Source organism: Callorhinus ursinus, unplaced genomic scaffold (assembly GCF_003265705.2).
Source record: "Callorhinus ursinus isolate GAN/ISIS: 27379988/994484 unplaced genomic scaffold, GSC_fseal_2.0 scaffold1, whole genome shotgun sequence".
NCBI lineage: Eukaryota > Metazoa > Chordata > Mammalia > Carnivora > Otariidae > Callorhinus > Callorhinus ursinus.
Genome location: NW_027397063.1, coordinates 107,988,816 through 108,003,436, shown reverse-complemented (window position 1 = coordinate 108,003,436; position 14,621 = coordinate 107,988,816).

Sequence of the window (14,621 nt, the reverse complement as noted above, 5' to 3'; positions counted from 1 at the left end):
ACAAACACCATTTGCTTTATTTTGTAGAAACAGCTATGAATATTGATCCTTTTCCAAATATGTCAAAAGTCACCCTAAAATGCTCTTCTCCAAAGATGTAGTTTTTTTGTTTGTTTGTTTTTTGTGGTAATAGCATTAAATGTAGGCAGATTTTCTCAGACAAGTCATTTACAACTTACATATATGCAGTCTTATTTATCTAAAGAGCACCCGTTTTTTAAAAAGATACAATTTATTTATCTGAGAGAGAGAAAGAGCTTGAGCAGGGGGAGGAGCAGATGGAGAGGGAGAGACAGAGAATCTCAAGCAGCCTCCACACTGTGTGCGAAGTCCCACACAGGGCTCAATCTCATCATGGCCCTGAGATCATGACCTGGGCCGAAACCAAGAGTAAAGATACTTAACTAACTGAGCCACCCAAGTACCGCAAGAGCACCCAATTTTAAATGAGTCCCTCTCAAGTTTTATACAGAGACAACCCATATTCCAGGACATATAAAATTCCTACTTAACAACATACAGAGATTAATGTTAGGTGCTTTCTTTCAATTTAAGTGATTCTTACTGGAAGTTAAGTATGTGTTTGGACAATTTCATTGGAAAACTATGCACACGTTACCCATTTTTATCATTAATTTCTTCTTATAATTCTCTAAGGTCATTACATACATCATTGTTTTCTAAATAACGTGTTCCCCTTTCATGTTGTATAGTCATCAAGATTTTCATCTCAATTTAATTTCTTTTCCCTTCTCGTAATTGTCATGACTCAATATTTTTAGCTGAACTTACCACAATTTAGCATCTACAAGCTAGGATTGGTTGGTAAACCTTTTTATAGCTGTTTCTCACTTGTCGATTCCATAATTTTCTCATACAGGGTCAAGTTTGAAATAGAATTGAAACCAAACATCATTCATAACTGTGTTTCACTAAAATTTTCAGTAATCCTATGTATTCAAATTAATTTGAAAGTATTATTCCCAAATCCAGTTGTTTTCATACACTTAAATATGATTTCATGTAAAGGAAATCATGGAGTCCAAATGCAACTTCTCTATCCTATTATTATCATTTATAAGGCTTTTTTTCACAAAAAATAACAAAATCCATGAACTCAATGCATTATATGATTTTAGTGCTCATGCTTTAGAGTCTAGAGAAACAGTCTCTGCACCCCTGCTATATTCACATGCCCTTCACATAATAGTTCTATTTCTCAAACTTATACTTGGGCACTATAAAGCACTTTCTTTATATTTTTACTTTAATAATTATATTCATAAACATACCTAAAGTGGGACGGATGGTAGAAAGAAAAGAGAGCAAATGAGAAATGAGGGAAGGAAAAAAAGGAAGGAAGATGGGAAAAAAGACTAACTCCATATTTTATCATGTAGAACTTATACTCTATCTCAAATAACCACACTTTCCAATAGCATAATATGTACATTGGGTGAGATTTTTAGTGGACACTATTAAATGGAAAAAAAAAATCGGGCAGGACAAGGCAGGGAAGAAGAGGTGGTTTTGAACTGTATTTTTTTTTTGTTTAAATTCAAACATAATTAACATAGAGTGCTATATTAGTTTCAGGTGTACAATATAATGATTCAACAATTCTATCCATTTATCAGTGCTCATCAAGATAAGTGTATTCTTAATCTTTATCTATATCAACCACCCCTTTACCCACCTCCCCTCTGGAAACCACCAATTCTCTGTAGTTAAGAGTATGGTTTTTGATTTGACTCTTTTTTTCCTTTTCCATTTGTCTCTTAATTTCCACACATGAGTGAAATAATACAGTATTTGTCTTTCTCTCACTGATTTATTTCACTTAACATGATACCTTGTAGGTCCATTCATGTTGTCTCAAATGGCAAGATTACATGGCTGAGTAACATTCTATAGTGTGTGTGTGTGTGTGTGTGTGTGTGTGTGTGTGTGTGTGTACCTTCTTTACCTATTCATTTATCATTGGATACATGGGTCACATCCCTATCTTGGCTATTATAAATAATGCTTCAGTAAACATAGGGTTACATGTATCTTTTTGAATGGTATTTTCATTTTCTTTGGGTAAATATCCAGTATGGAATTACTGGATCATATGATAATTCTAGTTTTAATTTTTAAAGGAATCACCATATTGTTTTCCACAGTGTCTGCACTATTTTCCATTCCCACCAAGAGTGCATGAGGGTTTCTTTTTCTCCACATCCTTGTCAACACCTGTTGTTTCTTGTATTTTTTATTTTAGCCATTCTGACAGTTGTGAGGTGATACCTCATTGTGGTTTTGATTTACGTTTCCCTGATAATGAGTGATGTTGAGCATCTTTTCATGTGTCTGTTGGCCATCTGTATATCTTCTTTGGAAAAAGGTCTATTCATGTCCTCTGCCCATTTTAATTGGATTTTTTTTTTTTTTTTTTTTGGTGCTGAGTTGTATAAGTTCTTTGTATATTTTGGATATTAACAACCCCTTATCAGATGTATCATTTGCAAGTATCTTCTCCCATTCATTAGGTTGCATTTTTTTTGTTGTTAATGATTTCTGTTGCTGTGAAGAATCTTTTTATTTTGGTGTAGTGTCAATACACCCTTGCCAGAGGAGACATTCTACAAAAGGTTTTCTATAGCTGATATCAAAGAGACTACTGCCCATATTTTCTTCTAGGATTTTTATGTTTCAAGTCTCACATTTAGGTCTTTAATCCATTTTGAGTATTTTTGTGTATGGTACAAGAAAATAGTCTAGTTTCATTCATTTGCCTGTAGCTGTCCAGCTTTCTCAACACCATTTCCTGACGAGACTTTTTCCCATTATATATTCTTGTTTCCTTAATTGTAGATTAATTGACCATAAAAGCATGGTCTTACATATGGACTTCTGTTCTATTGATCTCTATGTCTATTTCTATATCAGTATCATACTGTTTTAATTACTACAGTTTTGCAATGTTTCTTGAAATCTAGAATTGTGATATGTCTGGTTTTATTCTTTTTCAAGATTACTTTGGCTACTTAGGGTCTTTTGTGGTTCCATACAAATTTTAGAGTTATTAGTTTTAGTTATATGAAAAATGTTATTGGTATTTTGATAAGGATTACATTAAATCTGTAAATCGCTTTGGGTAGTACAGACATTTTAACAATATTTGTTCTTACAGTCCATGAGCATGGAATAGCTTCCCATTTGTTTATGTCATCTTTGATTTCTTTCAACAATGTTTTATGTAGTTTCAGAGTACAGATGTTTCACCTTCTTAGTTAATTCCTAGGTATTTTATTATTTTGGTGCAATTGTAAATGGATCATTTTCTTTATTTCTTTTTCTGCTACTCCATTATTAGTGTATAGAAATACAACAGATTTCTGTATATTAATTTTATATCCTGTGACTTTATTTATTCTATTCTATTCTATTCTATTCTATTCTATTCTATTCTACTATTTTATTATTGAGGGAGAGAGAGAGAAAGAGAGTGATCAGGCGGAGGGGCAGAGGGAGCAGGAGAGATAGAATCTTAAGCAAGCTCCATAATCAGCATGGAGCCTGACTCGGGGCTTGATCTCAAGACCCTGAGATCAAGACCTGAGCTGAAATTTAAGAGTCAGATGTTCAACTGACTGAGCCACCCAGGTGCCCCTCCACACAATTGTTTTAAATATTTGACATTATATTTGACATTTTAATGCCTTAAATGTATAACAACTCATATTTTTATAGCTTGATTCTTATTTTTTACCTTGATTCTTTTTTAACTTTACATTATAACACATTTTCTGTGTAGCTGAGTGTTGTATACAATTGTTCATTGTACTATTTTCAACAAAATTCTATCTCTCTTTACTTCATTACTTCCTACATATGGTCATAGCAATCCACATGCATTTTCCTGAAGATTTCAAACTGTAGTTTACATGTCTGTAACTTTTCTTACTCCATCCTATTAACTATTTCTCATTTCTGTCTTTCCATCAAACTGATTTATAAATTTTTCAGAGTAGACTCAAGCACTAGCTCCTCTAACAAGGCTTATCATTGAGTCTTAAGCATCAACAAAGGGGAAAGTGGGTAATTTTGTTAGAAGGTTTTGTTGAGTCAAATAGGGTGAGAAATAGAGTGAGAAATGAGGCAAGATTTCCGGTAGAGATATCCAACAAAATGATGACTATATGTGTCTGCAGCACAAAAGAGAGGTTTTGTTTTGTTTTGTTTTGTTTTGTTTTGTTTTAGTTATTTTTTGTTTCAAGTTTTTATTTAAATTCCAACTTGTTGACAAACAGTGCAATATCAGTTCCTGGAGAAGAATTTAATGATTTATCACTTACATATAACACTCAGCACTCATCACAAGTGCCCTCCTTAATACCCATCACCCAACAAAAGAGAGGTTTTTAAACAGAAATTTAATACATGAGTCAAACAGTCCATAGTAGACAAATGAAGTATGAAAAGAGGAGAGGAAGGGAAAGGTGAGGTGGAGAAGGGAGGGAAGTAGATAGAGCCTTGGGAAATATCATACAGAAAGCTAATTAAAGGAAATAAAACCCCAAAAAAGAAACTAGAAATGAATGGAAGGGGAGTTAGACTAGAACACTGTGGTGTAATGAAAAACAGTGAAGGATGGTTTTCAGAAGGGAATGATCAATAAGACAAATGTCACAGATAGGTCAAGTAAAAGGAATTTAGTAAGGTATTAATTGTATTTTCCTTTCCACATTTGTGAAAAGGCGTGATGGAGGTTGACACAAAATGATAGTGGTCTGAAGAGCATGTATGTTTCTTATGAAAGATTGATCATTAACTCTTATCTCCCTTTAATTCAAACTTCTCAAATTTAAATAATAATAGTTGGGATACTTCTATGTGCTAGATATTGTTTTAAGAACATTCTGGTCTTAACTCATTGAATCAGCATTATAGCCCTAATGCTCAGTTATAAAATGAGGTTTTATCCTCAGTTCACAGAGGAGGAAATGAAAGGAGTCATGAAAAGGCTAAGTACCTTGAAAGGGAAACGCTGTAATGGAGGAGACAAAACTTTGAGAAATAATCTAATTACTTTTTATCATTATGGACTAAGTATACGGTCTTGTACATCTTTTGCTAGATTTATCCCTAATTATGTCATATTTGTGATGCTGTTTTAAGTGTTGTTCTCATTCAATTTCTGTTCATTTGTTTCTAATATATAGAAATAACATTGGGGCACCTGGGTGGCTCAGTCAGTTAAGCATCCAACTCTTGGTTTCAGCTCAGGTGATGATCTCAGGGTGGTGGGAAAGAGCCCCCCCCCCCCAAATCAGGCTGTGTGCTCAGCGGGGAGTCTGCTTGTCTTTCTCCCTCACCCTCTGCCCCTCAAATAAATAAATAAGTCTTTAAAAAATAAGATTGATTTTTGTACATTGAAATTGTATTCTGAAGCCTTAGTAAATGCATTATGTTTAGATTTTTTAAAAATGTAAATTGCATTGGATTTTCTATATAGATAATCATGTCATCTTTAAATAAATACTTCTTCTTTGCTGAACTGGATTTCTTGTATTTCCTTTTCTTGACTGATTATAATGTCTACAAGCTCCAATATAGTGTTGAATAATAGCGGTAAGAATGGACATCCTTGTCTTGTTTCTAATGTTACCAGAACATTAACTAAAACTTCTCATAGGCTTCTCATAGATGCCCATTATCAGGTTGAGATAATTTCTATTTCTTGTTTGCTGATAATTTTTCTCAAGAATAGATGTTGGATTTTGCCAAATGCTTTTCGGTGTCTACTGGTGTTAGTGGTAGAGAACCCGGGCTTCAGTTATATATGTCCTAGAATGGTTGGGATGGGGCTTTCTTCAACAGGGACTCTGAAGACAGGGTCTTTGGTTCTGTGAATAGCAATATTAGCAGTAATGATACCAATTGTTGCTCATGCACATGGGCTGTTCATAAATCATCTCTATTCAGGAACTGCCTATCATATTGTCAGTCTCCCCAGTTGAACATTAACACTTTATCACGTATTTCTTTTCCCTTGTTGGGACCTATCAGAGAAAGTTCTCTCTTCTCAATGGTACTTTAGAATGTTCTTATGTAGTAAAAGAAGTCTTTCTTTTTTCAATCTAGAAACATTAGAAAGAAAATAGCAATTTTCCTTCATGCTATACCTCAGCAATTGAGTTCCCAGGAATCCTGCCATTGCATATGGAATCAGTATAATGAACTGTTTTCAGTGTAATTGTTAAGTAAGAAAAATCCTTAGAACTCTGAATGCAAAGTGAAGAAACCTTCAGTCTTCATTCCACTAATTTGCTCCATAATCCTATAAAAATCATTTAAACTCTCTGGGACTCAGTATCTGCATTTGTAAGATGAATTGGATGGAGTATTATTTCAGGTTGTTCCCAGTTCTTAAATTCTGTAATCTCGTAGTTTTTTCAGTTTCGGGGGCCTCTCTGGGAGCCTCCCTTCCTCTGAATTATTTGCTGTATAAAGTTTGCAAAACCTAAACTTGTCCTCAAATAAAGATAATGAAACAATTTCTTCACTGGAGGGATTTTAAAGCTTGTAGTAAGAATCTGGTCTGATTTTTGTGATTTATAGGCATCAACAAATCATTGTATCAGAAGTGCTTTTGATGGTCTATATTTGCATCTTTGGCTGACTCCGGCCTTTGCATAAGTGCAATTTAGTTTTGGGGCTGAAGTGTTTTTATATGATGCTTTGCATTCTTGGGATAGATCAGGAGCAGAGTGGAAATTTTTCTTTGAAAAATTACAGATATCATGCTAATTACAGATATCAAGAACTAGGTATCATGCCAATTACAGATATCAAGAACTATGATTGTTATTTTAACATAGCACAGAGAAGAGTGGCTATGGAACATGAGATAGGAGCTTAGTAAAAGACACATTTTCAGATACATTAATCAATCCTTTTCTCCCTCCTAAGTCAGCTTGCCTGCAAAAAGGAAGAAAGCAAGTGTTTTGTCTATAATCTTCAGTTTGCAAGTGCAGGTCTTACCCCAACTCAGTTACTCTAAAATGGATTAAGACTTGGATTGGGGATAGGGTTTTATAGGGAAAGGAGTACAATGAAGAAGTAGCCCAGGCATTATTTCTCTCTGGTGTTTAGATGTCAACACTCTCTATGAGAATAAGAGGACATTTTTTATGTTGAATGCCTTTTAGCTCAGTAACTCTTATTCACCCTGCTGCTCATGCAGCTGCCTTTACTCATGCTCTAAAATTAAAGCCAAAAGTAGAAATCTTAGATCTTGGATCTTATTAAAATAGATCTGATAAAGTAAGTTACGACCTTTTGAGAAGAGGTAATGCATTTTTGGCTTTTGGCTTATTTGTGTAGCTATTCAGTATTGTTTTATGAATTCCTTGGGTTATTTTATTTTTGCATTTACACTATTTGCTCTGTTTCCACAGAAGAAGGAACCTGAATCAGATAGATTTTGGAATGTTTTATCAATGTCACATGGAAGAGCCATGGTACTTGTAATTTCAAAATTCCTGTACCCTGATGTTTTATAGTTACCTAATGGAGGCAGATTAGTAAAGTGGAAAGGACTTGGTCTTTCAAATTAGGTAAACAACATTTAAATTCCCGATTCCACCACTTAGCCTATATGAAATTAGTATGCTATTCAAGCTTTTAGATCCTGAATTTGTCAAATGTACGAATAGGGTAGTAATAATTCCTTATAAGCAATTATAAGGAGTGAATTATGGGAAAAGTGTATGTAAATCAACAAAAAGTCTTTGGTATGTTATTGGCAATTTTTAAATATTTCTCCTCTTTCCTTGGCTTTGCTTCTTATTTTTTCCCAGGTCGTTTAACAGCATTTTAATACTTTTAATATTTTCAGCAATAATTGATGTGAAAGGCTCTAAAAATAATTGAGCAGGTATACTATTTTTTTTTAAATAGACACACTTTTGAGTTTAGGTACATTTAGTCAACTTGAAATTTTACAAATCTCTATTCGTATATTGCTCTCTGAAAATGAAGGGTTTTTTGTTGTTTTGTTGTTGTTAATCAAACTCCTAAAAGTACCTTTCATAAACAAGGAGAAAAAATTGACATCTGCAGAATTCTATTAGCTGGGCTTTTAAAGAAGTTGTCCTGGAATTGACCAGTATTCAAGGGTTTAGGACATAGTTCCCAAGACTGCCTTCACTTCTGACACAAACTGCAAGTTTGGGGATTCCCCAAACTACCTTCAGGTTCGGTAATTCACTAGGAGAATCCGTAGAACTCATTTAAAGCTGTATATACATGGTTATGCTTTATTACAGGAAAAAATACAATCAAAATCAACCAAAGGAAGAAATGAATGGAGAAGAGTCTGGGAGGGTTCCAAATGCAAAGCTTCTCCTGTCTTTTCCCATAAAGTCAGGGTACATTACTCTTTCAGGATCAGTGTGTGACAACACACATAGAATATTTCTAATCAGGGAAGCACACCCAAGTTTTGGTGTCTAGAGTTTTTATTGAGTTCCTTTACATAGATGTGATTGATCTCAGCTTTCAGATAACTGATACAGTATTACTAAAAGCCTTCACTCCAAATTACATGGTTGATATTTCTGCATGACCCACCTCAAGGTAAGACTCTCAAACATGGCCAGCTCTACCCTGTGATCCTGTGTGGTTGGCCTCTGACCTAAACAAAGACACTCCTGGCAGGCATAACATAGATAACTTCCCAGAAGCCAAAGCTAAAGGTCAGACTTTCTTGGGGCTAGGCCAAATTCTTTACTGCATAACTAAGAATGAAGAATTTTTTTTTCTCTTCCCTAGAAAATAGTCTGTTAGTAGCCCCACTCATTTCTCAGGGTAGGATTCAATTACAAGGACAAGTTTGTCCTAGAACACTTACAATTCCACTATAACATATTATTGCACTCTTGCCATTGGAAAAATCTTTTAATATTTTCCCACATTTTCTCATTATCTCCCATAGCACCTTAACCATAGTGAGTTTCTTACATTGCATTGTAATGGCAGAAATCAATGCAACCAGAATGATTGGACACAAATGTCAATGGACTATTAGAAACTCAAGAGGACTGCAGAGTTTCAAGGTAGTGATTTGGCAAAATCAGAGATATTGGGAAAATTACCTAGATTGGTGTTGTTCAAGCAGTAGGTCATGGCTCTTGGTGATTCATTAAATGATTCCTTACTGTGGGTTAGAGTTGAAAAATATTGCTTGTTTTGCTCTGATGCTGAGCCAACTTAGTCGACCAAGAGAGAGAACTTCCAACTTTTCTCTTGTTTTCTGTGACCAACACTTTGACAAGTTAGTACAATATAGGAGGCAGTAGGCATGAAATGATGTGATTTAATTACCACCTTGACCTACTTAGACTCAACAACTATAGCAATTGCTCTACAATACTCAGAAATTCTATGCATATATTTGCATTTAACCACTCTTTTCTTTGTTCATTTCCTATGTCTACTCAAGTTTCCAACTAGGATCTCCCTCCAGCTAGTGAGAGAGCCACATGGTTTCTACCCCAGTCTCACAAAACTGCTTAATTCCATGCCCAGTCTAGCTTCCTGCATCTTCTCCCTGTCTCTATAACCTGGGGTATGGGTGTGTGACCTAGGATATATAGGAAAAGAGACAGATGCTTGCTTTTCCAAGTGGTATTACTGTGACCTATGTTTATTCACCTGTTATCTGCTTGATTTTTTGTTTTTGTTTTGAGATTATTACTGAGCTAGAAGAAAGGGGATCTTTTTTGAAAGGTAAGGATCTTGTTTTTCTTCAGGTTAGATATAATTATTTCCAAAATAATATTTTAAATTTAACATATTAATATATTCTCATCATCAACTTTAATCCTAATCATTTGTTTCTCAATAGCTTCTTTGAAAAAGAAGAAAAAAAATCTCATTTTTTACACTACTGAATAAGCTGATGACAGCAAAGGAGAATATGGTTTTGCCAGTTTATGTAAATACTGTACAGATCTGTATTATAACATACTTAAATAATTTGATTACAAAGCAAAGTGAAAGGAAAAAGAAAAAGGAAAAAGGGGCACCTGGGTGCCTGAGTCAGTTAAGTGTCTGTCTTCAGCTCAGGTCATGATCTCAGGGTCCTGGGATCCAGCCTGATGTCAGGCTCTTTGCTCAGCTGGGAGTCACCTTCTCCCTCTCCACTCTCCCTCTGTGCTTTCCCTCCCTCCTTCTCTCTCTCTCAAATAAATAAATAAAATCTTTAAAAAAGGAAAAAGAAACATTGTAGATTTAGAATCATGACAGAATTCTATGAGCCATTTTTCAAACCTTTGGGGCCACGTGAGCTTCTGATATCAAAAGTTTTAGATTTTGGAACTTTAAGATGCTTTATAAACCATATGTTACGTATCACTGCCAACAGAGTCTGAAGTATGACACCTTAATTAAACTTATATTATCTCAACAGCAAAGAAAGAAAAAGAATATTTCACAAAGTGAGATAACTGAAGACGATCTAGAACCTCACAATGGTTCAAATCAGGTTTGAATGCAAATAAGTTCACCACAATTTATAAACACATCTGTTTTAAAAGATATAATTTGGAATTGTGGCTAACAGATTTTGTGCTGTAATGGGTATTAATTTAATTTAATTTTGACAATATTATTTTCACATTTATTTCTGATTATAATAGAGAATTTCACAATTATATATTGTTAGTTATCACAACAAATCACCCCAAGAAGCTTGGGCATTTTGACAAAAATCAAAGAAATTATTTATTACAATTTATGTAACCGGTGCTAGGAAACACAACCACTAGAAGAAATATGTTTTCAGAAATGAAATATTTGTAGAAGTCCTATTTTATTTTCTTGTAAGTCAAATATTTTAAGTTGTCATTTCGGAAAGTTATTCAATATGAAAGTTTGATAAATTTATCTTAAAGTTAGTTATATTTTATAAGTTTCTAAATTTTCTTATTTTATGGCAATAGATGACCAAAAAGAAACAACAATTAAACATTGACTGTGGTGGGGCACCTGGGTGGTGCACTCAGTTGTGCATTCTACTCTTGGTTTCAGCTCAGTCCCTGACTCAGTGTCATGAGAAGGAGCTACACATGGGCTGCTTAAGACCCTCTCTCCCTCTCCCTTTGCCTCTCCCTACCATGCTCTTGCTCTCTCTCTCTCTCTCTCTCTCTCTCTCTCTAAAATAGATTAACTAATTAAAAACAAAAAACATTGACTTTGGCTATTTTGCTATACCATTACCAGATGTCTTTACATGGTACTCTTGTATTCATTTTACATAAAATTCATACACTTGACAATCCGTTTGATCTTTGAAGTATTTTTTATAGAAATCTCATTTAGAACATATCAGAATTTTACAGAGCCTGCTCTGTTACACGGTTGTTATGGAATAACAAGGACAATTTCAACTTTCAGTTTTTTTCCCTCTGAATAAGAGAAAATGACACTCTTTTGGGTTCCAATTATAGTACAGGATATAGGTGCGACTATCTTACTACTGAGAGAAGAAAAGGTATCTGGTTCAACTGTGTGCAGCAAGAAAACTTTCTACAAACCACTATTGACTAAAAATGAAATAGTCTGTTAAGAATAACTTGAAAAGTAACGATTATCAGTAGAAGGTTGTAAATAAAAAGGATAAGAAAGTGAAGAAAGAGATGACAAGGAATAGATAGAAACACCTTCAGTAAGCTTTTGACCTAGCTTTTGACCAAGATAGCAATACAGATGTTACCTGGTCAGCTGTTTTGGCAGAATGACAAACATAAGCAGAGTTGGCACCATGTGGGATAAACCTTTATGTGATAGCATTTTACACAGATGCTTGAATATATAAAAACATTTTATTTTTTAATGACTATTCTCAATGAATATCTGTAATTTAATACTTCACAATCTTGATGCTATTTGTTAAATTACTTTTTGTTACTGGGATTCCATTTCATTAATCTGATATCAGTAATGCTTCCTTCTAGGGAGTCAATGGAATGAGATCATGTTATTACTTAATATTAAATGTTGGAACTACAATTTCCTAAACATTCATGACTAAATAAGATATATGTAATATACCTCATGTACCATACAGATTGAAACAATGTCATTTCCTTTTATTTCCCACTGCAAGGATTAAAAATCAGAGTATACCTAAATATCTATTAGACAACTTAGAAAATATTAAATACTTTACCAAAAGAAATTTTTCTTTGCCTAAATAAGGACAGCCAGAAGGAACTATGTATGTTGACAGATATATACAATTCTTTCTTTTCTAGACAGTGTTTAAAATTTTCAGGATTGAGAGAGAACATTTTTTATGAAAGGAAACTTTGGCAGATAATGTGACAATTTTCACTTCTCAAAAGAACGAAGTATTTTATTTTATTTTATATTTTATATTTTTATTTAAGAATAATTGACATATAATATTGTATTAGTTTCAGGTGTACAACATAGAGATGTGATATTTATATACATTATGAAATAGTCACTATAGTAAGTCTAGTTACCATCTGTTACCATACAAACTTGTTACAATATTTTTGACTATATCCTGTACATTACCAGTGTCTTATATATTTTATAATTAGAATATTTTACGTCTTAATTCTCTTCACCTCTTTTGTCCATCACCCTACTCCCCTCCCCTTTAACAACCATTAGTTTGTTCTCTGTGTTTATGAGTCTGTTTCTTTTTATTTTGTTTTCACATATAAGTGAAATCATGTAGTGTTTGTCTTTCTCTGTCTGACTTATTTCACTTAGCATAATACTCCCTAGATTGAGCCATGTTTTTGCAAATGACAAGTATTTTGAAGTTTTCATGGCTGAGTAATATTTCACTTGTGTGTGTGTTTGTGTGTATATGCATCACATCCTCTTTTTTAAAAGATTTTATTTATAGGCAGTATGCCTATTTTTTAGGAGTTTATGGTTTCAAATCTTACGTTTAAGTTTTTAATCCATTTTGAGTTTATTTTTGTGTATGGTGTAAGAAAGTGGTCCAGTTTCATACTTTTGCATGTAACTATCCGATTTTCCCATCACCATTTATTGAAAAGACTGTCTTTTCCCTTGTTTTTTTCTTGCCTCTTTTGTCATATATTAATTGACCATATAAATACAGGTGTATTTCTGGTGCTCTATTCTGTTTCATTGATTTTTGTGTCTGTTTTTGTGCCAATATTATATTGGCACAAAATCTGGGAGCATAATATCTCCAGGTTTGCTTCTCTTTCTCTTGGCTATTTGGGCCTCTTGTGGTTTCATATGAATTTTAGGGTTATCTATTTATTTATTTATTTAGAGCACATGGGGGGGCAGAGGGAGAGGGAGAGAGAGAATCTCAAGCAGAATCCATGCTGAGCACAGAGGCCTCAGGACCCTGAGATAATGACCTGAGCCAAAATTAAGAGTCAGACACCTAAACTGACTGAGCCACCCAGGTGCCCCCATATCACATCCTTTTTATTTACTCATCTATTGATGGACATTTTGGCCCATAGCATTTATATCTTGGCTATTCTAATTCTGTGAAAAATGCCATTGGTATTTTGATAGGACTGCATCGAATCTGTAGATTGCTTTTGGGAGTATGGAAATTTTAACTATATTCTTTCAATTCATGAACACGTTATATGTTTTTGTTTGTGTTTTCATCAGTTTCATCAATGTCTTAGTTTTCAGAATGCAGGTCTTTCACCTTCATGGTTAATTTATTCCTAGACACTTTATTGTTTTTGGTGCAATGGTAAATGGGATTATTTAATTTCTCTTTGTGATAGTTCATTATTAGTGTACAGAAATGCAACAATTTTCTGTAATGATTTTGTATTCTGTAACTATTGAATCCATGTATTAGTTCTAATAGGTTTTTCTTTTGTGGAGACTTTATGGTTTTTTATATATAGTATCATATTACCTGTAAATATTAAGTCTTACTTTTCTTCCTTTACAATCTGTATACCTTTTATTTCCCTTTCTTACACAATTGCTGTGGTTAGGATTTCCAATACCATGTGAATAAAAGTGGCAAAAATAGACATCCTTTTCTTGTTTCGGATCTTAGAGGACAACGTTTCAGCTTTTCACCATTGAGTATTGTATTAGCTGTGGCTTTGTCATATATGGCCTTTATTACAGTGAGCTACATTCCTTCTATACTCATTTTGGTAAGAATTTTTATCAAATGGATGTTGAGTTTTGTTTTTTCTGCATCTATGAAGATGATCATATGATTTTTATCCTTTATTTTGTTAATGTGGTTTATCACTTTGATTGATTTGCAGATATTGAACCCTGCTTTCACACCTGGTATAAATCCTACTTTATCATGATATCTGATCCTTTTAATATATTATTGAATTCAGTTTATTAATATATGGGTGAGGATCTTTGTATTAAAGTTTATCAGGTGTATTTTCCTATAATTTTATTTTTTTTATAGTGCCTTTCTCTGATTTTGGTATCAGAGTAATGCTAGCCTCATAGACTGAGTTCGAAAGCATTGCTTCCTCTTCAAATTTTTGGAATAGTTTGAAAAGAATGGGAATTAACTCTTCCTTAAATGTCTGGTAGAATTCATCTGTGAA